General features: G+C 49.9%; 1 protein-coding gene across 7 annotated transcripts in view; it reads left to right on the top strand.

Annotated features, from left to right (window-relative positions):
- Positions 1-24,365, top strand: part of LOC116950549 (guanine nucleotide-binding protein G(I)/G(S)/G(T) subunit beta-1-like) — a 57,425-nt gene that overhangs the window by 5,965 nt on the left and 27,095 nt on the right. The window contains exon 1 of one of the 7 annotated variants that reach the window (XM_032968418.2): positions 4,331-4,596. The exons of 3 other annotated variants lie outside the window; for them this stretch is intronic. The gene's annotated coding sequence lies outside the window, so the exon portion shown is untranslated. Of the gene's footprint in view, positions 1-4,330; positions 4,597-12,673; positions 12,825-12,845; positions 13,053-13,874; positions 14,025-24,365 lie in introns of those variants that run through there. 3 more of the 7 variants (XM_032968421.2, XM_032968419.2, XM_032968422.2) reach the window with 3 other exon arrangements.

Here is a 24,365-nt window from a genome sequence, read left to right as displayed (position 1 = left end):
CATGCTTCAGAAGCTCATCAGCAGTCGGGCATGGTAAAAAATGCTGATGGGTTGGCAGATGTTATTTGAGTGTCGTTTATTGGCAAGAGCGCTTGGCATTGTTTTCTGTCCTGAAGGCATGTGGTGTACAGTGTGAACCATGGAATATTGTAGACTGGTGACATGAATCCATAGGGTAGTAACTGTAGATGATGGTACAGTGAATATAGTATTTGTCTGTCTTGTCATTGTATAGCTAATGTACAAGTGGAATAATATGGGTATGTGTGTATGTAAAGTGACTGCACAATAAGGAACGAGTATCCATAGGACAACCACTTGACTTCCCCCAAACAATTACAAACTCGTATCCACCCTTGGAATGAGTATGGGACGAGTTAACCCGTGACAAGGATTTGAACTTGCAACCATACGATTACGAGCCACGAGCCTTTTGCTCTACCCCTGAGTGACTAAAGTGACTGGATAGTATGGTGTACAGACTGTGATTTTACGGGTATATGTGTAGAGTTGTCTTAGATAATTTTGTGAATAGTACATGTAAGTCGACTGCTGGATGAGGGCCTCTTCACACCCTATCGGTCATGGGGGTTGTTTGACCATACTTCTCCCCGTTGGTCAGTATGGGTTGAAGGGAGAACCAGGACCGGTTCAGACCTCACTCACCACTCGTGTTCGCTTTGGCTGGGAATCAAACTGGGGTTCGCCGGTTTCACAGTGCAGTGTGCTAACTACTGCGCTACAGATCCACCTAATGTGTGTGATTGATTCAATACTACTATCTGTAGATAAGACTACCTGTATAGCGAATAGGCTGAGTGCAATCGCACCATTTATGTAATCACATGCACAGCAGCCATTTATCAGTCCACTGCTGGATGAAGGCTTCCTCGCACTGTCGATCATGGGGGTTGTTTGACCATCCTTCGCTATACTGGTCAGCGTGGGTTGCTGAAGGCGAGGAGCCGAAACGTGAGACTGGATATTTTAATACGTAAACTGAACTATCTTTTATTTTACCAGCTAACGCACACTGAGCTATTTCGCTCTGTTTCAAAAGCGACCTGACCACAAATGATTTCCCAGCTAAGTGGCTTATCATGTGGAAATGTATAGCAGCTAAATACTCTTAAACGCATATCTCTAAATGTGGAGGGAAAACCCGGAGGACCCGAAGAAAAATGCACTGGACCACGGAGAGAACATCCAAACTCTAAATATACAGCTTTTAGGGTTGGGATCGAACCCACGACCTCCAGTATACCAGGCGATGGAGTTAACATCTCTCAGCCACCGTCGTGCCTGCTTTAGTGACTACTATAGATATATTCGTGATTAATGCGTTTGTCATCGACAGCCATAATCCACTGCTGGATGAAGTTCTCCCTAGGCTGTCACCATAGCTATCTGTATAGTAACCCAAAAGGTAGGTAGTACAGTGACTGGGTGTGCGTGAATAATACTGGAGATCCAAGTGTCGTTTTCGTTTTGATGGTCGGGTTAGACCCTACATCTCTCACACAATACAAAGCTCCCCTGTATAGCCTTAACAGTCTGTCGGGGTAAGTGCTGTTAGCGAACGCCTATGAAGGCCGCCACAGCACGTGAGCGGGTGGGTGGCCAACATCACGCCTGGTCGATTTTGACTCCCCAGTGGTGATGGTTACACCACACCAGGGACTCGTTTGAGGCCGAGTCGACCTAGGAGAGGCCCAGGACCGGTTGATAAATCGTCACTGGTGTTGACCATGAGCGGGAATCTGATACACGGATACAAGGCAGACGCACGGATACAAGACACACGCACATACATTTACAAGACACAGATACAAAGACACACACGTGCGCACAGATACCAAGACACACGCACAGATACCAAGAGAGACACACGCACAAATACCAAGACGCACACACGCACAGGTACACGCACAGATACAAGACACAGGTAGATACAAGACAGACAGATGTGCAAGATACAGACACATGTACAAGACACAGACACAGACAGTGACACATGTACAAGACACAGACAGTGACACATGTACAAGACACAGACAGAGACACATGAACAGGGCACAGACAGACACATGTACAGGACACAGACAGAGACACATGTACAGGACACAGAGACACATGAACAACACACAGACAGACACATGAACAAGACACAGACAGAGACACATGTACAGGACACAGACAGAGACATGTACAGGACACAGAGACATGAACAAGACACACAGTCACATGTACAGGACACAGACAGAGACACATGAACAAGACACAGACAGAGACACATGTACAACACACAGACAGACACATGAACAAGACACATGAACAAGACACACAGAGACACATGTACAGGACAGACAGACAACATGTACAAGACATGTACATGTACAGGACACAGACAGAGACACATGAACAAGACACAGACAGAGACACATGTACAACACATGTACAGGACAGACAGAGACACATGTACAACACATGTACAACACATGAACAAGACACATGAACAAGACACAGACAGAGACACATGAACAACACACAGACAGACACATGTACAGGACACATGTACAGGACACATGTACAAGACACATGGACAAGACACATGAACAAGACACACAGAGACACATGTACAGGACAGACAGACAACATGTACAAGACATGTACAGGACACAGACAGAGACACATGAACAACACACAGACAGAGACACATGAACAAGACACAGACAGACATGAACAAGACACATGAACAAGACACTCAGAGACACATGTACAGGATAGACAGACAACATGTACAAGACATGTATATGTACAGGACACAGACACAGACACATGAACAAGACACAGACAGAGACACATGAACAACACACAGACAGAGACACATGAACAACACACAGACAGACACATGAACAACACACAGACAGAGACACATGAACAACACACAGAGACACATGAACAACACACAGACAGAGACACATGAACAAGACACTCAGAGACACATGAACAACACACAGACAGAGACACATGAACAACACACAGACAGAGACACATGAACAAGACACAGACAGAGACACATGAACAAGACAGACAGAGACACATGAACAAGACACAGAGACACATGTACAGGACAGACAGATAACTTGTACAAGATATGTACATGTACAGGACACAGACAGAGACACATGAACAACACACAGACAGAGACACATGAACAACACACAGACAGAGACACATGAACAAGACACACAGAGACACATGTACAGGACAGACAGACAACATGTACAAGACATGTACAGGACATAGACAGAGACACATGAACAAGACACAGACAGAGACACATGTACAACACATGTAGAACACATGAACAACACATGTACAACACATGAACAAGACACATGTACAGGACAGACAGACAACATGTACAAGACATGTACAGGACACAGACAGAGACACATGCACAAGACACAGACAGAGACACATGTACAACACACAGAGACACATGTACAACACACAGAGACACATGTACAACACATAGACAGACCCATTGCCAAGACACACAGAGACACATGTACAGGACAGACAGACAACATGTACAAGACATGTACATGTACAGGACACAGACAGAGACACATGAACAAGACACAGACAGACACATGAACAAGACACAGACACATGTACAACACACAGAGACACATGTACAACACATACAGACATGAACAAGACACGTGAACAAGACACATGTACAGGACAGACAGACAACATGTACAAGACACAGACACACATACAAGACACAGACAGACATGTACAAGACACAGACACATGAACAAGACACAGACAGAGACACATGTACAACACACAGACAGAGACGCATGTACAACACACAGACAGAGACACATGTACAACACACAGACAGACACATGTACAACACACAGACAGACACACATGAACAAGACACATGTACAGGACAGACAGACAACATGTACAAGACACAGACAGACACACATGTACAAGACACAGACAGACACACATGTACAACACACAGACACACGTACAAGAGACAAGCAGACTTACAAGATACAGGCAGATGTACAAGACACACACACACGGTTCAACACACGGGGGGTGGTGGTGGTGGTGGGGTGATGGAGCGCGGCCTCATTCCCCACAGCGGATAAGCGCCGAAGGGGGCCATCGGGGCGCGCCTTTCCGCGCCCGTTGGCCGCGAGCCCGTCACGTGCGCGCCGGCGGGCCAATGAGCACGGCTCCGTGTCGGCGCTCACGCCCGCTTGTGACTGCGTGGGCCAATGGGCGCGGCGCGCTTGCCCATCCGCGCTGGGAAATGTAAGCGGGCTCCATCTTCCTCGTCGTCCTCCTGCTCCTCGTCATCGTCGTCTCCTCTCATCATCATCATCATCCTCGTCCCAATCATCCTCCTCGTCGTCTTCTTCGCCGTCGCGTTTGACATGGCGGACGCGGCGCACAGCCCCGCACCATGAGCCCCGCGAGCGGCCACACTGCTGCTGTTCACCTCGGCGGTAGAGAGAGAGCGCGGCGGAGTGGGAGGGACGCGGGAGGCGACACGGCGGAGCGGTGAGCAGAGGATGCGCGGCTACGGGGTGGGGGGTGGCTGGGGTCGTCCGGTTATTGTGGTTGTGGTGGGTGGTTGGTTGTGGTGGGTGGTTGGTTGTGGTGGGTGGTTGGTTGTGGTGGGTGGTTGGTTGTGGTGGTTGGTTGGTGGTGGTGGTTGGTTGGTGGTGGTGGTCGGTGGTGGTGGTGGGTGGTTGGTTGGTGGGTTGGGGTAGTTGGTTGTGGTTGCTGTTAGTGGTGGTGGGGTGGGTGGTTGGTGGTGGGGTGGTTGGTGTGTGGGGTGGTTGGTGTTGGTTGGTGGGTGCGGTGGTTGGTGTGTGCGGTGGTTGGTGTTGGTGGGTGTGGTGGTGGGTGGGGTGGGATGGGTGCCGGTGGGGTGGTTGCTGGTGGTTGTTGCTGGGGGTGAGTGGTGGGTGGTTGTTGGTGGGGGTGGTATTTGGTGGGTGTGTGGGGTTGGTGGGGTGGTTGGTAGTGGTGGCTGGGGTAGTTGGTTGCTGGTGATGGCTGGGATAGTTGGTGGGTGGTGGTGGTGGCTGGGGTAGTTGGTGGTGGTGGTGGCTGGGGTAGTTGGTGGTGGTGGCTGGGGTAGTTGGTGGTGGTGGCTGGGGTAGTTGGTTGCTGGTGATGGCTGGGATAGTTGGTGGGTGGTGGTGGTGGCTGGGGTAGTTGGTGGTGGTGGTGGCTGGGGTAGTTGCTTGGTGGTGGTGGTGGTGGCTGGGGTAGTTGGTTGCTGGTGATGGCTGGGATAGTTGGTGGGTGGTGGTGGTGGCTGGGGTAGTTGCTTGGTGGTGGTGGCTGGGGTAGTTGCTTGGTGGTGGTGGTGGCTGGGGTAGTTGCTTGGTGGTGGTGGTGGCTGGGGTAAGTGGTTGGTGGTGGTGGTGGCTGGGGTAAGTGGTTGGGTGGTGGTGGCGGCTGGGGTAGTGTGGTAGTGGAGGCTGGGGTAGTTTGTTGGTTGGTGGTGGTGGCTGGGGAAGTTGGTTGCTGGTGGTGGCTGGGGTAGTTGGTTGGTGGTGGCTGGGGTAGTTGGTTGCTGGTGATTGCTGGTGTGGTGGTTGCTGGTGATTGCTGGTGTGGTGGTTACTGATGATTGCTGTGGTTGCTGGTGGTGGTTGCTGGTGGTGGTAGGTGTTGGTGGGGGTGCTAGTGGTGGGGGTTCTGGTGGTGGGGGTCCTGGTGTTGGTGGGTGCTGGTGTTGGGGGGGTGCTGGTGTTGGGGGGGTGCTGGTGTTGGGGGGTGCTGGTGGTGGGGGGGGGTGCTGGTGGTGGTGGGGTGCTGGTGGTGGTGGGGGGGGGGGTGCTGGTGGTGGGGGGGTTGCTGGTGGGGGGGTTGCTGGTGGTGGGGGGAGTTGCTGGTGAGGGGGGGGTTGTTGGTAGTGGGGGGTGGGGTGGTTGCTGGTGGTGGGAGGTGCGGTGGTAGCTGGGGGTGTGGTGATTGGTGGTGGTGGGTGGGCTGGTTGCTGGTGGGTGGGATGGTTGCTGGTGGTTGCTGGTGGTTGCTGGTGGTTGGAGGTGGTTGGAGGTGGTTGCTGGTGGTTGCTGGTGGTTGCTGGTGGTTGGAGGTGGTTGCTGGTGGTTGGAGGTGGTTGGAGGTGGTTGCGGGTGGTTGGAGGTGGTTGCGGATAGTTGGTGGTGGTGGGTGGGGTGGTTGCTGCTGGTGGGGGTGTGGTGGTTGCCGGTGGTGGGGGTGTAGTGGTTGCCGGTGGTGGGTGGGGTGGTTGTCGGTGGTGGGTGGGGTGGTTGTCGGTGGTGGGTGTGGTGGTTGCTGGTGGTGGGTGGGGTGGTTGTCGGTGGTGGGTGGGGTTGTTGCCGGTGGTGGGTGGGGTGGTTGCCGGTGGTGCGTGGGGTGGTTGCCGGTGGTGCGTGGGGTGGTTGTCGGTGGGGTGGTTGCCGGTGGTGGGTGGGGTGGTTGTCGGTGGTGGGTGGGGTGGTTGTCGGTGGTGGGTGGGGTGGTTGTCGGTGGTGGGTGGGGTGGTTGTCGGTGGTGGGTGGGGTGGTTGTCGGTGGTGGGTGGGGTGGTTGTCGGTGGTGGGTGGGGTGGTTGCCGGTGGTGGGTGGGGTGGTTGCCGGTGGTGGGTGGGGTGGTTGCCGGTGGTGGGTGGGGTGGTTGCCGGTGGTGGGTGGGGTGGTTGCCGGTGGTGGGTGGGGTGGTTGCCGGTGGTGGGTGGGGTGGTTGCCGGTGGTGCGTGGGGGTGGTTGCCGGTGGTGGGTGGGGGTGGTTGCCGGTGGTGGGTGGGGTGGTTCGTTTGTGGTTGCTTGGGTTTCCCGGTTATTCTGGTTAATGGTGGATTTTGGGCTGTCCAGTTATTGTGGTTAATTGTAAATTGTGGTTATGGGGTCGTATGGTGGTTTTTTTTATATTGTGCTTCTGGTAACTGATGTGTTTGGTGGTATAGTCCGCTTCTGTTGAATGATTAGGTTATTGTGTTATATGAATTGGTTATCTTGGAAAATGATAAGATTGTTGTGGTTAATGATATGGGTCTGGAGTAGTCTGGTTATCATGTATTGATGTTGGCGTTGTGGTTACGGTTTTTGGGTTACAATGATTTTTGTTCGTGTGGTTAATGAGTGTGTCGGATGTGATTGTTGAGGGTAATGATGTGATTATGCACTGGTGCATTCAGTAAGATTCATAATGTGGTTACGAGGTGGTTTGGTTATCCCGACGGGACATCTCTGAAAAAAAGCTTCATTGTTAAACGTTTTTTCTCCAGGAGAAAAAAATTACATTCGGCTTCTGTATTCATTCATGTTGTTAGATTTTAGTGTGGTTGTTTTGGTGTTTATTTGGTTTATGGCTGTTCGTGCGGCTATTGGGGTGAAAAATACGGTTGCTTGGATTAGTGTGGCTTACGACAGGTCCCTTGAGAGCTCTCTGTGCGGCTGCACTTCTCTCATGAAGGTGGGTGCGTGAGGGTGGGAGTGGGACCTGCCCGTACAAGAGCAGATGAGCCAGAATCGGTCAAAAACAATCTTAATTTCTCAATTGCGATTTGCATGTAGCAATTATTGCCACCCACCCCTCCCCCTTATTTTGGCAGATTGCGCTGAGTCTCCTTGTGCCCACTGGGGCAGCTGCCACTGGGGGTGCACTTGAAAAATATCTGAGATGTTATGTAAAAGGTTTTTGTGAAACCCCGCTTCCCCCAGCATTATAGGGTGCTACAGTATATCAAAAGCAAAAGTGTTACCATCATTGAACTGGTCTAATCGTGCTGATTTTCATATCCTTAATTTTCGTGGTTTCGGTTCACCATTTGAACCGATACCACTTGCGTCAGCACGAACCAATAACATAAACAAGGTAATGACCTAGTTTGATTCCTGGCCACGGCTGACAGCCGTGGTGAGTATCTGAACCGGTCCTGGATCGCCCCTTCACCAGCCCGCACTGACCAGCGTGGTGAAGTATGCTCAAACATTCCCCACAACTGATGTCTGTCAATAGCAGGCCATTACTCGGCAGTGGCTTGATACCATCTGTAAATGTTGTTTATCAGGACTAGATGAGCAAGAAGCCATTAAGACGAAAAATCATTGATGGTTGTTATCGGATAAATGATGTGGATCGAGTACAGTACTGTATATGGTTGTGTGGGTGCGGTTGTGTTCTTTTATGGGTATGGGTGTGTGTGTGTGCTATGGATGCATGCGATTGACGTTTTTATATCCTGTATTTAATTAACTGGGAGAGGCTATGAAACCATTGAGACGGATTAAACAGCATTGCCTCCTATTGCAAGGGCGACCTGGGTCGGTTTTGTGTGCGTGTTGTGGTGTCTGCGAATAGCCTTTGATATGTCTGACGGTTGTGTGTGTGATGGGCCCATGTTCAATGTCCGTGATGAGCCTGTGTGAGAACTTGAGCGACAGGGTTTTTGCAGGGTGTGCGTGGTAATGTGTTTAAATGCGTGGTGTGCGTGTGCGCATCCGTGATTTTTTTTGTGTGTGCGATTTCGGCTTTGTGCTCGATGTGCGTCTCCTTTTTGTAATGGGTCCGGTGATGTCTTGCGTGGCGAGTTGCGTGTGATGGGTCTATCCGCCGTGCACGTATGTGCGACGTCCTGCTGAAGAGAACCGGAGCGATGCGTTGTTGTCCCTATGTGTACGATCGTCTTCCTCCTACGTGGACCGTCAGAACGCCCTCCCGGTCCCCCCACTCGCCGCCCTCTCCTCCTCATCATCAGCACGCCCGTCTCGCTCGTTAGCGGCACCCGCCCACACTGTTCGCCTGCGTTAAGTGGTTCCACTGTACGCGCTACTGTAAGCCCCCCCCCCCCCCGTGTGATGGGAGGGGTGGTGGCGGTGGTGGTGGTGGGGGGAGTTGAGGGACAGGCGGCGGCAGGGAAGATGGCTCGGTGAGTCCGTGGGGAGTGGATGGGGTTAGGCGATTATTATCAGATGTTTCCGAGGCTTTCCCCATCGGGCACGTGACGTCAATCCAGCCCTTGGTAACGATGCCTCCTCGCTCCCCGGTGTCCGATTCCTTCCTCCCAGAGCAGAGCTGTCTGGGGAGCAACCGGCTCCCTCCTCGTCCCCTCATCGCCGCCTCTCCTCTCACTCTCACCTCGCTCCCTCCCCGCTACTGTCACCCTCCTCACCTCGCTCCCTCCTTGTTGCTCCCTTCCTCACCACCTCATTCCCCGTAAACAGCTTCAGTTCCTCGCTACCTCTTTGCGCGTTCTCACTCCCCTCCTTGCTCCCTTCCTCACCACCTCCACCCTCACCATCTCGCCCCCCCCCCCACCTGCACCCGTGAAATCCGTGGTGTGCAAGTGTGGCGATGATGATCGCAGGCTTCTCGCTGTTTCTACGGAAACTATCCCCTTTTTAACAGCGTGGCATCCTTTTCGCTACCAGAGGACCACACCTAAGCAGGGTTTGTCAAATGTAAGCAGGGATTTAGCCTGGAAAGCGTTTGCATGGGGCTGTACTTCATGCGCACAAAGCGGGTTGCCACAGGCTGCTGTGGGGCTGCATTGTTTACGGCATAGGGCAGTAACAACATCCATTGTACTGTCCTTGGTTACTACCCATGCCCCAGCCCCCCTTATCCTTCACAAACTCGCAATGACCAGAGTTGTACGGAGCCAACCGAGTAGCCAACCCATTATCACGGAATGGCTACGTACGGTGCGTAAGAAGTTCAACATGTATACATACACAACGCACACGACCCGCTTCGTGTGGGGGAGGCACTTATCCAGGAGTGAAGTGACGAAAGGGCTGCATGTACAAGCCAGTGCGTTTTACTTAACTCTTAATAGTTATGTTGACGACGGTGGTGGGTGGTGGGTTCTTAGTCGGTCAACCCATGGCACCTGGATCTGTTCCATGACCTGCCCAGAGGGCCTTCAGACACTTCACGTGGTCTCAAAGTGCACCAAGCGTGGCACAAGCGCGGTGGTGGTGACGTCGCCGCCATTTTCGCGATGAACGGTGGTTGTTTTTTTTGTTGGGGGAGTTTTTTGTTTTAGGGAGACACTTGGCTCACTTCCGATTGCCGAGTCTGGGGTAATGTCGGTCCGTCCGGTGGACACTTCACACGTCTTTGACAAAGTTCTACACCCCTCCCCCCCCTAAGCGTTCTCCACAGTCTAGAGCACACAGCTCGCCTACACAACGGCAATGGCCAGTTTATTTTTTTGTCGGATGAGATTACCAACATTATTTGCCTAAACATTTTATTTCCCCCCACCCCCCCAAAAAGTTATTCTTTGCTTGATTTTGCTACCAGCAGCGGGGCCCGCCTGGTTCGCGTGCGTGCCAAGACGGCGAGTGTGTGTGGGTGTGATGTTTGAGCGTAAAAACACAAGTGCATGTGTGTGTAATTTAGGTTAGAATGTGAGCCATGGGGGTATTGGTGTGTGCGTGAACACTCAAGGGTGGTGGGTTCAGGGGTGTGGCGGTCTTAGTGTTGTGTGGGACGGTGGGCGTCCGATGAGCCCGGCGATCCGAGTTCGATTCCCGCTCGCGATCAATAAGTGGAAAATATTTGACCTGGTCCAGGGCCTTCCCAAGGTCGACTGGGCCTCAAATGAGTACCTGTTGCGGTGTGTAAACAATCGCCACTAGGGAGACAAAGGCGGCCGGGCGTGGTGCTGGCCACTTACCCCCTTCGTGTGCCGTGTACCCGCTTTCGTCAGTGCTGCTTCCTCGCAACACTTGCCCCAACATTCTGTTTATGCATTAGGAGTGGAGGGGGGTATTTGTGGGATGTTAATGTACGCCAGTGTCTTTCACACACATTTTTAGAGGGAGGGGGGGGAGCACTTTCGCCGATAAGACATCATCAGTGTGAGGGCCCGCCACACACATTATTTGAAACCATTGGGGTTTGACAGCAGCACGATGGTGATTGGGGGCCGTTTTCACTCGGGGGGGGCCGTACCGTCAGGCACCGCACTAAAGGCCACCAGGGGCCCCACCGATGGCCCGCGGGCCTTTCCATGAAGAATGCTGCGCGGTGTGCGTCAGAATGCGAGCGTGGGTGTTTAGTTTGCACGTGGTGGCGCGTGCACGCATCGCGCAAAACAACGGAGAGGCTCCCTTAATGGACCGGCCCTGCCGGCTTGCTTGTCACGCTGGTGCTGTTTATTACCGACAATGTAATCGGTGCAAGGGGACGCGGCTGCCCGGCTGCTTAAACTTAAACCCGAGCGGTGCTTTGCAACCATCGTCGTCGTGAGTGGCGACGTTAACGATTAAATGGTTTTGGTTGATTCGTTAATTACCCCCCCCCCCCCCCAGAACCCTCTTTAAGACCCGGACTTCCAGTTTAGGGGGTTTAATCGATTATCGTGAGGCGGTAATCCTTTAAAAAAATATCTATTATCCTGAGTCGTGACATGTAGTGTAATTATGCTGCAATAAATATAGATTAGAGCTGTAATTTGTGCCCAGGTCCCTTAATCAAAATAAGCCCATAGCTCAATGACCTGGTAAAATAAACAGTTTAGTTTAATTTGTATATTTTAAGTATTATATATTTTTAGTCTAACACGTAGGCTTTGCAAATGTTGTGGAATTACTCCTGAAGTAACGAATTGGCGCGTTGTTTACGTGACAAATTTTACTGGCTGTGTCGGGTTGTGGATGGTTACGACACATTTATACTTACGCGATCAAACCCAAAACCCTTTATTATGAAAATTTTTCTTACATTTCCAATGCTTTGCGCACTCCTATCGTGCGTTTTTATATATTCTGTTGTAACGTTCTGAACCGCACTAACTGGACACGTGTGAGGAAAGGGAGCTTTATAGCGCCAATGAGTTTTCCTCCAGTATCAAATACATATTCTGATTCCGAGAGTCGAATCAAATGTTGGGAACGATCCTCACGCGCGAATGTTCGAATGGCGCATGGCGCGTTCCATTGCGATTGGTCCGGCGGGCAGCCATCGGCAGGGGTTGGGACACATCGGTCAACCGAGTGGTACGTTCCAACAGACGCACGCACCATGTCGCAAACCCATCACCATTTGAATACAAAATCCATTTGATTATCGATGACGCTAAACGTACTGAAAACGCTATATGATTCTTCCGCATAAACACGACACTCCCGCGCAATTTGCACCCCTTTCGACACTGGCACCGTTGGTCTGTTCCATACCCTCAAACGGCAACCCTACGACATTGGCATCGGTGGTCTCTTCCAAACCCTCAAATGGCACCCCTACGACACTGGGTGCACCGGTGGTCTCTTCCAAACCCTCAAATGGCACCCCTACGACACTGGGTGCACCGTTGGTCTCTTCCAAACCTTCAATTGGCACCCCTACGACACTGGCACCAATGGTCTCTTCCAACCCCTCAAATGGCACCCCTACGACACTTGGTGCATCGGTGGTCTCTTCCAAACCCTCAATTGGCACCCCTACGACACTGGCACCGATGGTCTCTTCCAACCGCTCAATTGGCACCCTACGATACTGGCACCGATGGTCTCTTCCAACCCCTCAAATGGCACCCCTACGACACTGGCACCGATGGTCTCTTCCAACCCCTCAATTGGCACCCCTACGACACTGGCACCGGTGGTCTCTTCCAACCCCTCCCAGCTCTGGGCCACTACCGCCATTGTGCACTGTACTGTGCTCTCTCGCAGGCACTGTACGTTTTAAATTCCATTTCTTTTGTCAATCCACTGCTGGATTGGGGCCCTCCACACGTCTGTGTGGTGCGTGGGGGATTAGTTGAGCATACTTCACCACACTGGTCAATGCAGGTTGGTTGAATAGACGCTGGGAGTATAGAATTACACTACCAGCGTGACTAATTTATCGTTTTAAAATTGAATTTTTTTAGGCGCACGTTTAATGCGTAATTGTGAATGAAGGTTTTTTTTATATTGACGAGAACGTAATGGAAATGTCAGTTTTTGGGCGGCTGGAACCTGCAAAGCAGAACGTACGAGAGCGAGACCCCTGTACAGACAAGACGAAACGAGCAAGCAGTGAGTGTTGAGTGACCGTCGCATACGAGATGGGCGGCAATCGACGAGCCAGACGGTGCAAATGAGATTGTACAACCAAGTTAAAGCGAAATTGTTTAATCGAATTGCGAACCCCGATTTGTGGCAATTTTAATTGTGTGTGTGTGTGGGGATGGGGCAATCTGGTGGTGCATGCCTTGCACTGTACTGCGTTGGCCGCAACCCTCCCGCATGCCCTCGCTGTGGCACACGAACACTGTGGTACTGTACGGTGTATGGCCGATTACTGTCTTGTGCCAACAGAATCAAGTAACAGTTTGTCATTTTATGCGGGAAAGCTTCACTCTTGCTCTCAAGACTCTTGTTCGGGAGGGTCCTGCTTGGGATTGCTTGGAGAAGAATGACATTACCTTGCTAATTATTATGTTTTTTTGTGATGAAAAGCCCTTAAATGCAATGGAAAGTGCACTTAAACCGGTATTCCCCCCTCCCCCCCTCGGCTCTCCGGTGCAGTTGCACCGCCTGCTTCGCTTGATGGCCAAGCCACTGATCAAGACGAGAGGGAGATATTTTTAGAGGGCAGAGCACAGTGTGGGGGAGCTGTGACGGCGTGCTTTGGGAGTAACGAGGTTGGTGGTCGGTCGTGGACACCAGAGAGCATCGGGGATGGGAGGCAAAAAGGAAGAGAGGCTGTGGGGGGGGGGATGATGCTTTGGGGGGGAAGGTAATGGCAGAGAGGGACAGACCGGCTTGTTGCATAGTAACACGTACGTGCGGTGGTTGGGTGTTGGCTGTGGTTAGCCCCGTGGTGGTGGTGGTGGTTGCAGTGGAGGGGCTACGGCTGGGAGTGGTGCCGCCACAAGTGGCCGAGGAGCTGTCGGTATCGAGGCTTTTTGTTTTTTTTGCGTGCGTTCTTCCCGACCGCGATCACTGGTGTCGCCAAAACAAAATCGACGGGGGTCTGCGCCCGGTGTCTGGAGTCTCGCCGCGAGGGTAAAGCGTCGCTCTTCTTTTCGTAAAATATGGCTTTGTTTACGTGCTTAGGCTTCCGTGGTTGTCCTGTGCAGCTCTCCGATGTGTGCTGGGGTCGTTACAGCGTGACGTTCGGCACGATGTCCGGCGTGTTTTAAACCTTGGTATCGCTGTCCACTGGACTTTTTCTGTTTAACATTTGAGTTATTCACTTGAGCCGAGGAATGTTGTGTGCAGAGCGATTTCTTTGCCACTTATTCAGCTTTTTCACACTTCTCTTCATGAAGAAAAATATTTAGAAATGAAGGCCCCGATGGATCTCCATGTGTCGTCCGTTTGACTCCATATGCTGGGAGCTTTTGTGCTGAATTGAAGAAGCTCCAAGTGCGAGGAGTGAAACATTGGACGGTCAAGCCAAACCACGTGTGGCACGACTCGAACAAACGCAGTGGACGGCTATCGGGGCTTAATTTCTCAACAAATTCTTCCTGCGTTACTGCTAGACTGCAGTAGGTGGTACTTAACAAGTACGGTAGTCGTATGCCATAGCGGGAGGTTTCTGAATGCTGTGTGACGGGTGCAGAATCTTTTTTTCCCCCTTGTTCACCAACCCGGCTGACATTAAGCCATGTTTCTATGGATATATCTGCGTCCAATACAAGTCCATTGTTGGTTCTGTGTACAGCGTGTAATTTTTTACTGGTTAGCTTTGACCAAATAGCTGGTTGAGTGGGGTAGGTGGAGCGTGACTAGTAGCCACAAATCAACAGGTAATAATAGATGTGGTGTGCCGGATGCAGAAAAACTTTGTGGGTTGCCTCAAAAAGTAATAATAAAATATCCATTAACGGCTGTGATATATCAAAAGATTAAACTATTTCCATACCAAGTAGAAATATTATCAAGTCGGCTTTTAAGGATCAATGTCTAACTCGAGCTGCGTTTGCTTGTACAGCAAATCCTCCTGATGGCTTCCTTGATGCAGCAAACCAGCGATCTGCTTCTTTCGTCTTGTGTGCTTGCCATCAGCAGGGTGTGGCCACATCAAACACTGCAGGTCTGCCTGGCGTTTCTAGGTAAAAGCCATCCGTGGCGAAACGTTGTACAAACATTCTCTACGGGTTTTGCTTTTCTGTTTTTCCTGCCGTTGTCTGCTGGCACTGGGTTTCGATTGACATTTCATAGCTGCTAGACTAAGTGCTGCTCAATCGATTTAGAAATAGTATGTAAAAAAATCAATTGGACACGTAAATATTGCTACAGACTTCCGAAAAAAAAGTACCGTGATTGACCAAGATGAAAGTTAAAACGTCGTCGATATAAATACCTACGTAATTCTATTTTGCTTCGAACGCTGTGAATCGTAAAGGAGGAGACATTGTTACAAATTCCATCCCCCCCCTCCCCCACGCGGAGGCCTCTAATCGGGACGCTTATGTGACAGTAAGACAGAAATCACGGCAAACTGACACCACTCGCTGTTTCAGCAGAAACAATTCCTCTTTTGGGAAACGGGAAGTTGCTCAACTTGTACAAACACATGACCAAGCAGCGCCGTTGCTGATAGTTTTTAAAAAGGAATTGGCCTTACATCCTAATGTGCGGGGTCTGCTTGTAAAGGAACTTCTCGACTCGGCGGTGGCTGTCTGTTTCCACTACAAGTGTGTGATAAGTTTGTCCTGATAAACCAAAAATCGTTCGCAAGCATGATGGAAACTCGTGTTTGGTCCGTTGATGTTGCAGCCCTTTGTCAATCTACTGCTGGATAAAGGCCACCCCCCCCCACTCCCTCCCTCACAGCCCCTCTCACGCTGTGTTGGGCAGCAGGGTTGTTTGGCCCTACTTCATGCCAATCGGCGTGGGTTGGTGAAGGAAACTTGAGTGGCGCGAATCCCGTGTTTGTGATTTTTCGCTAACGAACACAATTCTGTGGGAACTTCGATTGGCTACTCCATTGCAAATCATATTTGATTGTTTAAGTCTTTGAAGACTTTTAGGTGTCTTTTTAATAATCGTTACCATGTTTGCCTGAATTATGAGCAACCACGAATATTAACCGATGAGCTTAGATATTTCACAAACTCGACACATTTGGCTATTCTTTGTTCCTTTAAAATTAGAAAATGGTATATAATAGGTGGCATTTTCAGGCAATTGCCCTTCATAGCAAATAATGTGTTTACTTGTGCGCCAATGCTGTATCACCAAATTGTAATTTGGTTAGCTTTAATAGTTCATTGGAAAGGCAGTTAGCTTTCCCTTGTCCAGCGTGACCTCGTTATCACCATTACCACGATTACCACTTCTATAGAATTGAACAGAGGTAATAATGTCGGTGACGGTGTTCGGCATTCTTGCCTTTGCCGGCACGTGAGATTGTGAGGGCAGACAATGCCTGGGGTGAGAGGTTGGGGGGGGGGGCTAAAAAAAAAATGTTGAAACCTGTCCGACCGCACTGGTGCGATTCCTCCAAGGGAAGGAGCATATACACATTCTTGTCGTGCCTGATGCTCTTCGCCCGCAGTGCACCCTGGTCTCTGGAAAGCCAAGCGGGAGGTCAAGCATGGCTTGCGCTTGGACAGGCGACGACCGCGAATAGAATAATGGCCGTTGTTGCAGGCTGCTGCTTCTGCGGGGCTATGTTGTCAGCAGTCCAGCATAATCCATTGTCGTACTGTACATCTGTACAGCCACATCTGTGCTCTCCACCTTGACCCACCCACACCGACCGCAGATGGTGAAATATGGTCAAAGGTAACTCCTGTGGCCAGTGACATGGGGAGCCTGTTCATCTGGCAGTGGCTGTGCACGTACAGCCTGTAGGTGGCACTGGCTTTGGGGGGGCCTACATTCATCTGTGGATTGATAATCGGTGATGATGTTGATTGAGTGACATGTCAAGAGAAAGCAGACTGTGCTTTCTGTAGGTTACACTATTTTGCTCTAGTCTGTCGTTCCGTGTGAGAGAAAGAGATCGCTAATGACAATAATTATTGCTGAGTAAACACTGTTACTGCCGCCTGCACCGCTTTAATTTCATCCTCCTCTCCCAGTGAATGGGTTATGGGCAGGGTCAGTGGACATCCTCGGAAGTTCCACGGATGTGTACCGCAACACTCGGTTATGACCCGGCTGCACCTCCTGGTTAGAGCTTCCACCGATTTCCTCTCGTTCACGGGAAGTGGCTGGACAGGTCGTGTTTGTCTTTTTTGTGGTTCCGAGTTTTCACTGCGTGCAGTATTGATTTGTGGACGCACAAAAGACACACCTGGCGCTCGCTCACGTGTGGGTGTGCGGCCAATGTGTGTGCTCGTGTGCATTCGTGCGTGTGCAAGTGTGTGTCCGTGGGGAGCGCTGGCACAGTGATTTGTGCGCTGCGCTACGAATCCAGTAGCCTCAGTTGAACGCCCAGCTACGGTCAACATTCGTGGAGAGTGATAATCGGAACCAGTTATGGGCCTTCTCCTTTGTTGACTCTGCTTTCTTAAAATGAGTACCTGGTGCTGCGTCTAATACACGAGCAGCGGGCAGACAAAGGCGGTCCTGTGGTGGTGGTGGTGGTGTTTGCGGTGCTGGTACTGGTAACAGTGGTGTGCATGTTTCCCCACTCGTGTGCTCTTGTGTGTTCCCACATCCTCTGTCTCCATTAATTTTGTTCTTGGGCCATCGCCTCCAAGTCTACCTCAGTCCCTTATACCACCTGTTCTAGGCCTACCTCTGTCTCCAAACCCCATGGTTTGCTCTGTTCATCGCCTTTTTTTCATGTGTTGTGGTTTTGCTCCCTCGGAGGACGTGTTCCCCTGGCTATCTGAGCCAACTTTCTTTTAGAACGTGTCCGACATGGCTACCGCTGCACATTTCTTCATTTTTGATCCTAATCGGGGCTTGGGTTTCCCGATTTTAATTTTTTTATTTTTCATGTTCTAAACCGGATTCTCCAGTGCAGTGAGTTGACGGTTTTGGCCCGGTCACAAAATGACAGAGCAAAATCCTCACGTTAAATTACATTTTTTTTGCCTTGTTGGTGTTATTCGAACTCCTGAAAAAAATTACATTTTTGATAGCACAGGTGTGATGTGAGAAGTTTTTGATATATGGATTAGAAAATATACTCGGTTTACACTTGATTTAAAATAGTAAAATGTTCCTCTCTTCAACATTCTGGGTTTGCTCATAAACCAAATCAATATGAGTATTTTCCCACGTGACAATTTGATTTGATTGGCTGTATTGGGTGGTGAAGAGTTATAATTAAAAAATTGGCATTATAGCTACATGGTCAAACCCAAAATAAATTAATTGTGAATCATATCGATTTTGAAAAGGCGACAAATACAAATTTACATATTAACAGTTAAGAAAAGTAAGGCGGACTTTGGAAGGACACATCTCCCAGGGGTTGATGATGACCGGTGGACTAACGGAGGAGTGGCAGCCGGAGGATGAGGGGCGGGGAGCACATCGGACGGCGTTGACGTTTCCTCGGGCTGGAGCTAAGGGGGGGGGAGGGGTGTGCCGCTGAGAGGGACGTCCACCTTTGAAAAATAAGCGGTCGGCTCTCGTGTGCCGGTGCTGCACCGCAGGACAGTGAGAGGATGGCGGACGACCGCTGGCTTTGGGATAATTTCTTACAGCAGGTGGGCTTTGGTTGTGGCTAGGCGACGAAAATTTTGAGACCGGCGCTCTTTCCGAGGGTTTTTTTATTGGGTTAAGGCTTCGACACTTCTGTGTGAGAGTTCTGGTCTTTAAAATCTACTCGAGGTAGAGTTCGCGAATGTGGATACAATGTTTATACGGGGGGGGGGGGGTGGGGGGGGATTGGGTGGTTGTGTTAAGTTCCCGTGAGAAAATGAAAACGCATCTTAGTGTTAATTTCTTGAAATTAAGAGGAAGGTCTTGCTCCGTAGCCCACGTGGTGTGCATAAATAGGCTGTCCAAAGTGATGTCAAGTTGTTCGGTGACGTCATCTCCCTCGGAGCTGTTCTCCAGCCGGGAGTGATGGCATGCGGCTCATTGTCTTGAGTTCCAATAAACATCGTCGCCTGGTCTCGTGATGAAAACCTCCGAGTCCCTGATCTCGTCAGGTCTGGGACTGTTAACCAGGTTTGTAATGGCGTTATAGATTCAATAACTCCGATTCTTTCGCACACTATAAACACATTGAAGTGTGCACGTGTGTGTTTTTAAGAATTTATTGTTTTCGTCGCACAATGTGTGAGCTGTATGTTACATTGAGGCTGATGCAAATAACAACTAATCGGCAAGAAGAGGGGAAATATTTTTTAACCGGTAATAATAACTCTGTTTCTGACTTTCGGCATGCTCCATTGTTTCTGTCACTGCAATGGCCTCCTCCAGTTGATGTGACTGAGCGTTGTGTTCATGTGTGCTTGTCCTCCAGCGGGCATTAGTCTGCCATTTTTCGAGGCAACAATTGCCATGTATAATGCCAATTTGGGGAATTTGCAGATCAATTTACCCATTAAATCCTCACTTCAAAAAAATTTCAGTTACAGTGAGGGAAAAAAGTATTTGATCTCCTGCTGATTTTGTACGTTTGCCCACTGACAAAGAAATGATCAGTCTATAATTTTAATGGTAGGTTTATTTGAACAGTGAGAGACAGAATAACAACAAAAAAATCCAGAAAAACACATGTCAAAAATTGATTTGCATTTTAATGAGGGAAATAAGTATTTGACCCCCTCTCAATCAGAAAGATTTCTGGCTCCCAGGTGTCTTTTATACAGGTAACGAGCTGAGATTAGGAGCACACTCTGAAAGGGAGTGTTCCTAATCTCAGCTTGTTACCTGTATAAAAGACACCTGTCCACAGAATCAATCAATCAGATTCCAAACTTTCCACCATGGCTAAGACCAAAGAGCTCTCCAAGGATGTCAGGGACAAGATTGTAGACCTACACAAGGCTGGAATGGGCTACAAGACCATTGCCAAGCAGCTTGGTGAGAAGGTGACAACAGTTGGTGCGATTATTCGCAAATAGAAGAAACACAAGAACTGTCAATCTCCCTCGGCCTGGGGCTCCATGCAAGATCTCACCTCGTGGAGTTGCAATGATCATGAGAACGGTGAGGAATCAGCCCAGAACTACACGGGAGGATCTTGTCAATGATCTCAAGGCAGCTGGGACCATAGTCACCAAGAAAACAATTGGTAACACTACGCTGTGAAGGACTGAAATCCTGCAGCGCCCGCAAGGTCCCCCTGCTCAAGAAAGCACATGCCCGTCTGAAGTTTGCCAATGAACATCTGAATGATTCAGAGGACAACTTGGTGAAAGTGTTGTGGTCAAAAGAAACCAAAATGGAGCTCTTTGGCATCAACTAAACTCGCCGTGTTTGGAGGAGGAGGAATGCTGCCTATGACCCCAAGAACACCATCCCCACCGTCAAACATGGAGGTGGAAACATTATGCTTTGGGGGTGTTTTTCTGCTAAGGGGACAGGACAACTTCACCGCATCAAAGGGACGATGGACGGGGCCATGTACCGTCAAATCTTGGGTGAGAACCTCCTTCGCTCGGCCAGGGCATTTAAAATGGGTCGTGGATGGGTATTCCAGCATGACAATAACCCAAAACACACGGCCAAGGCAACAAAGGAGTGGCTCAAGCAGAAGCACATTAAGGTCCTGGAGTGGCCTAGCCAGTCTCCAGATCTTAATCCCATAGAAAATCTGTGGAGAGAGCTGAAGGTTCGAGTTGCCAAACGTCAGCCTCGAAACCTTAATGACTTGGAGAAGATCTGCAAAGATTAGTGGGACAAAATCCCTCCTGAGATGTGTGCAAACCTGGTGGCCAACTACAAAAAACGTCTGACCTCTGTGATTGGCAACAAGGGCTTTGCCACCAAGTACTAAGTCATGTTTTGCAGAGGGGTCAAATACTTATTTCCCTCATTAAAATGCAAATCAATGTATAACATTTTTGACATGCGTGTTTCTGGATTTTTTTGTTATTCTGTCTCTCACTGTTCAAAAACCTACCATTAAAATTATAGACTGATCATTTCTTTGTCAGTGGGCAAACGTACAAAATCATCAGGGGATCAAATACTTTTTTTCCTCACTGTAGCTCCTGCTAAGATGTCAAGTTTGGGACAATGTGGCTATATGAATCCCAATTGAGTAATTTGAAATATTTGGCCAATACCAGTTAAATTGTTTTTTTTTTAGCTATGGGTGGAAGTGGAGTGGCGGCAGTAACTAGAGAACCCGGAGGAAACCCATGCAGAACACGGAGAACATACAAAACTCTACGCAGAAAAGTGGCAGACAGCAATTAAACCCAGGCGCTTCTTGCTGGAAAGCACAGTTGTTACTACTGCGGCCACCCTACCGCTACAGTCAGGGGATGGATCGGTCTGAGGTGGCCCACAGACACGGCAGGTTTTTAACGAGACCATGTGGTGTGAGATGAGGGTGGGGAGGGCAGGACAGAACTGGAAGGGAAATGCATGTAAACAACCCAGAATACATTGACTATTACCCCTTTCAAAGATCAATTGCAAATAAATTGGCTTTGTATTCGTAACGTTTGTGTTTTACTATTAGGAACTTTTTCAATCGGGCGCGCGCAAGTACAGAGTTGCAGCCACATGTGTGAGCTTGGGGATGTTGCGATGAAACCCAACTAGTGGTGTAGCCACTGGATTGATTGTTTTGTTGCAGGACAATGGGTGATGGTGACTGTTTGGGGAGAGGCCTTTGTCCAGCAGTGGATTAATCGTTGGTGGCGGTGATCTGGGACTGTCCGGCGGTTTAGCGCCGTTCGCCGCTTGTTTGCAGAAGTTCACGGTTTGAATCTAGTAGCTGGCCTGAATAATACCGCGGGTGTATTCGCCGTAAAAATGCGCACAGTCTGTTTGACGGTGGACATCAAAAGATCACGTGACGCGTTATGTCATTCGCAAGAGTAGGCCATTGTGTGCCGGGCATCACTGTTCAAATTTGCCAAATAACACAACAACAAAATACCAGCAAATTACTCAATTGGAATATGCAATACAATTATCTCCCCCCACCCGTCGTGCGACACTTGCCAGGACCCTCCTGAAAAACAGTCATGAGACTCTGCAAGGCTTTCCTGACTAATAATAATAAGGGGGAAGTGGTTGCGTTTCTGGCCAGTCTGACAGGGTGTGAGCGCGGTGGGCAGGGCGGACAGCGGTTGTCTTGGCTGCTGTTCCTCTGGGCAGCCAGTTAATGATCGTTCTCGGGAGACGCACACGAACTGTGCCTGCACTTGCGCACCCATACCAATGTGTGTGTACACCTGTATTAAACATCTGCGTGCGTATTTGCCTGCCAACCTGCCTGGACATTGTATCCACCTTTTTTTGTGTGTGCGTATACAGGTATGAGCTGAAGCAGCAAAGCCATCCATCAATGTGCCTATAATGACCTTTGTTTAATTGCGTATGGAACTGTTTCTGGATGTGTACCTGTACGTTTACCTGTCGGCTTCCATACTCCTGCATGCCTGCACGTGTAACTTTGGATGTGCATATTTATGCCTCCATGCTTTACCTGTGTGTGCACCTATGTACTTACACTGCCTTTGTGTGTAAGCCCTTGTACCTGTCAGCTTGGGTACCTGTATCGGCTTGTGTGCCTTTGTGTCTCGTGTATCCACGTGTACCTGCGTGCTTACCTGCAAGCAGTTGTCTCGCTTGTAGACCCCCTGCCACCTTCAGTGCCCCCCTTCCCCCCGTCACACACGCACCGTTCACGCCATCACCTAACCCCCCTGGCAAAACCCCTCGTTAGGAGCTGCACTCGCTAATTACCCTAATGAGCACACCTATCCTTTGCCATGGTGACGACTCTCTAAACAAAAGCACCTTCCTCTCCCTGGGCACACACCTGGGCAGTTTCGCCAGGAGGGGTTGGGCCCAGCGCCGCCGTTGAGCTAGTCTTTTCAAGCGGGGCTTCTCGCAATCCCGTGCACTGTTATAATGATTCTTATTTGCCGAGTCCTTGAAATACGAAGCCAATTTAGGACGGGGTAGCGCACCCCCGGTGTGACGGTTTTCTTGAAGCCGCCATTAAATTTTCACCAAAGATCACATCTCGCCCGTTGACGGCATGCAATGTCCCGTGTTTATATTGCGTTGCGTATTGGACGAGATGCAGTCCTGGAAATTGCTTGCTCACGCCGCCGATTTACAGAAGAGATCTTGATTTGAAACTGCGTTGTGAGAGAGCCCTGTCCAGACGACATCTGGCATTACGGTGTTCACGATGGCCAGGCGTGTCTTGGAAGAGACCGGTTTACACTGTGGAAAAATTTAAAAAGCAATATACAAGAAAGGTGAATGATGGCAGTAACACCACCGAAAATCACAAGACAATTCTGGAACCCACATTGCAATGCTGTGGCAGCCACTGTTCAGGCTGGGGCTGCACTTGGCACCGTCACGTTCCCACGCAGCGTGGATGACAACCGCTCCGTGTGGCTTTGCGCGCTGTTCGCTCGTTGAGCTTTGGCAGTGCAATTTTTTTTAATTTGAACGTTTTTAGGTTTTAAGGGAGTTCAAAAACCTCCCCGATTTATACGCAAATTCTGGATAATTTAGCTTCTGTGTAAATTTATCGTTGGTCTAGTCGGCGGCATAGTGAATTCTGAGCCCATGTTTGTGATGTGTCTGCAGCCCTTCGGTGTTCCACATGCTGGACGATGGCCTAAAACCCTCTCTCTGCATTCCATCAGACCCCGTGGACAGGTTCCGCAGGATTGGAAGGATGCCCTGGTGGTTCCCCCTCTTTAAGAAGGGGGACCGCACAGACTGTAACAACTACAGGGGCATCTCGCTCCTCAGTGTGCCGGGAAAGGTCCTAGCAAGGATTATTCAACATTGCCTTGCTAGGCACGCTGAGGAGAGGCTTGCGGAGCCCCAATGCGGTTTCAGGAAAGGGCGCTCCTGCACAAATGCCATATTTTCCGTCTGCTACAGCAGAGGTGTAGGGAATTCCAGCAAGACCTACATCTCTACTTTATTGACCTGGTCAAGGCCTATGATACCATCACTAGGCCTGGGCTCTGGGTTGTTCTTCATGCTTTCGGAGTCCCTGACCCTCTGCTCACGATCATTAAGGACCTTCATGATGGTGAACGGGCCTGGGTAAAACTACGTGGCGGGAGTCGGAGCTATTCCCTGTTCACCTTGGGGTGAGACAGGGATGTCCTCTTGCTCCCACATTATTTAACATCTATTTCGACCATATAGTTCGTGAACCCTTCAATAGCTGTACTGTTCGGAATTTCCATCAGGTATAGATACAATGGGAGGCTGATCGATTGCACTGGTGCGGTCAAGGGATGGCTCTCTATTGCTCAACCA

Source organism: Petromyzon marinus, chromosome 39, assembly GCF_048934315.1.
Source record: "Petromyzon marinus isolate PM22_M1 ecotype Great Lakes invasive population chromosome 39, UKy_Petmar_22M1.pri1.0, whole genome shotgun sequence".
Taxonomy (NCBI): domain Eukaryota; kingdom Metazoa; phylum Chordata; class Hyperoartia; order Petromyzontiformes; family Petromyzontidae; genus Petromyzon; species Petromyzon marinus.
Note: the sequence above shows the minus strand (reverse complement) of the source record. Positions and strands in the feature narration are given on the sequence as shown.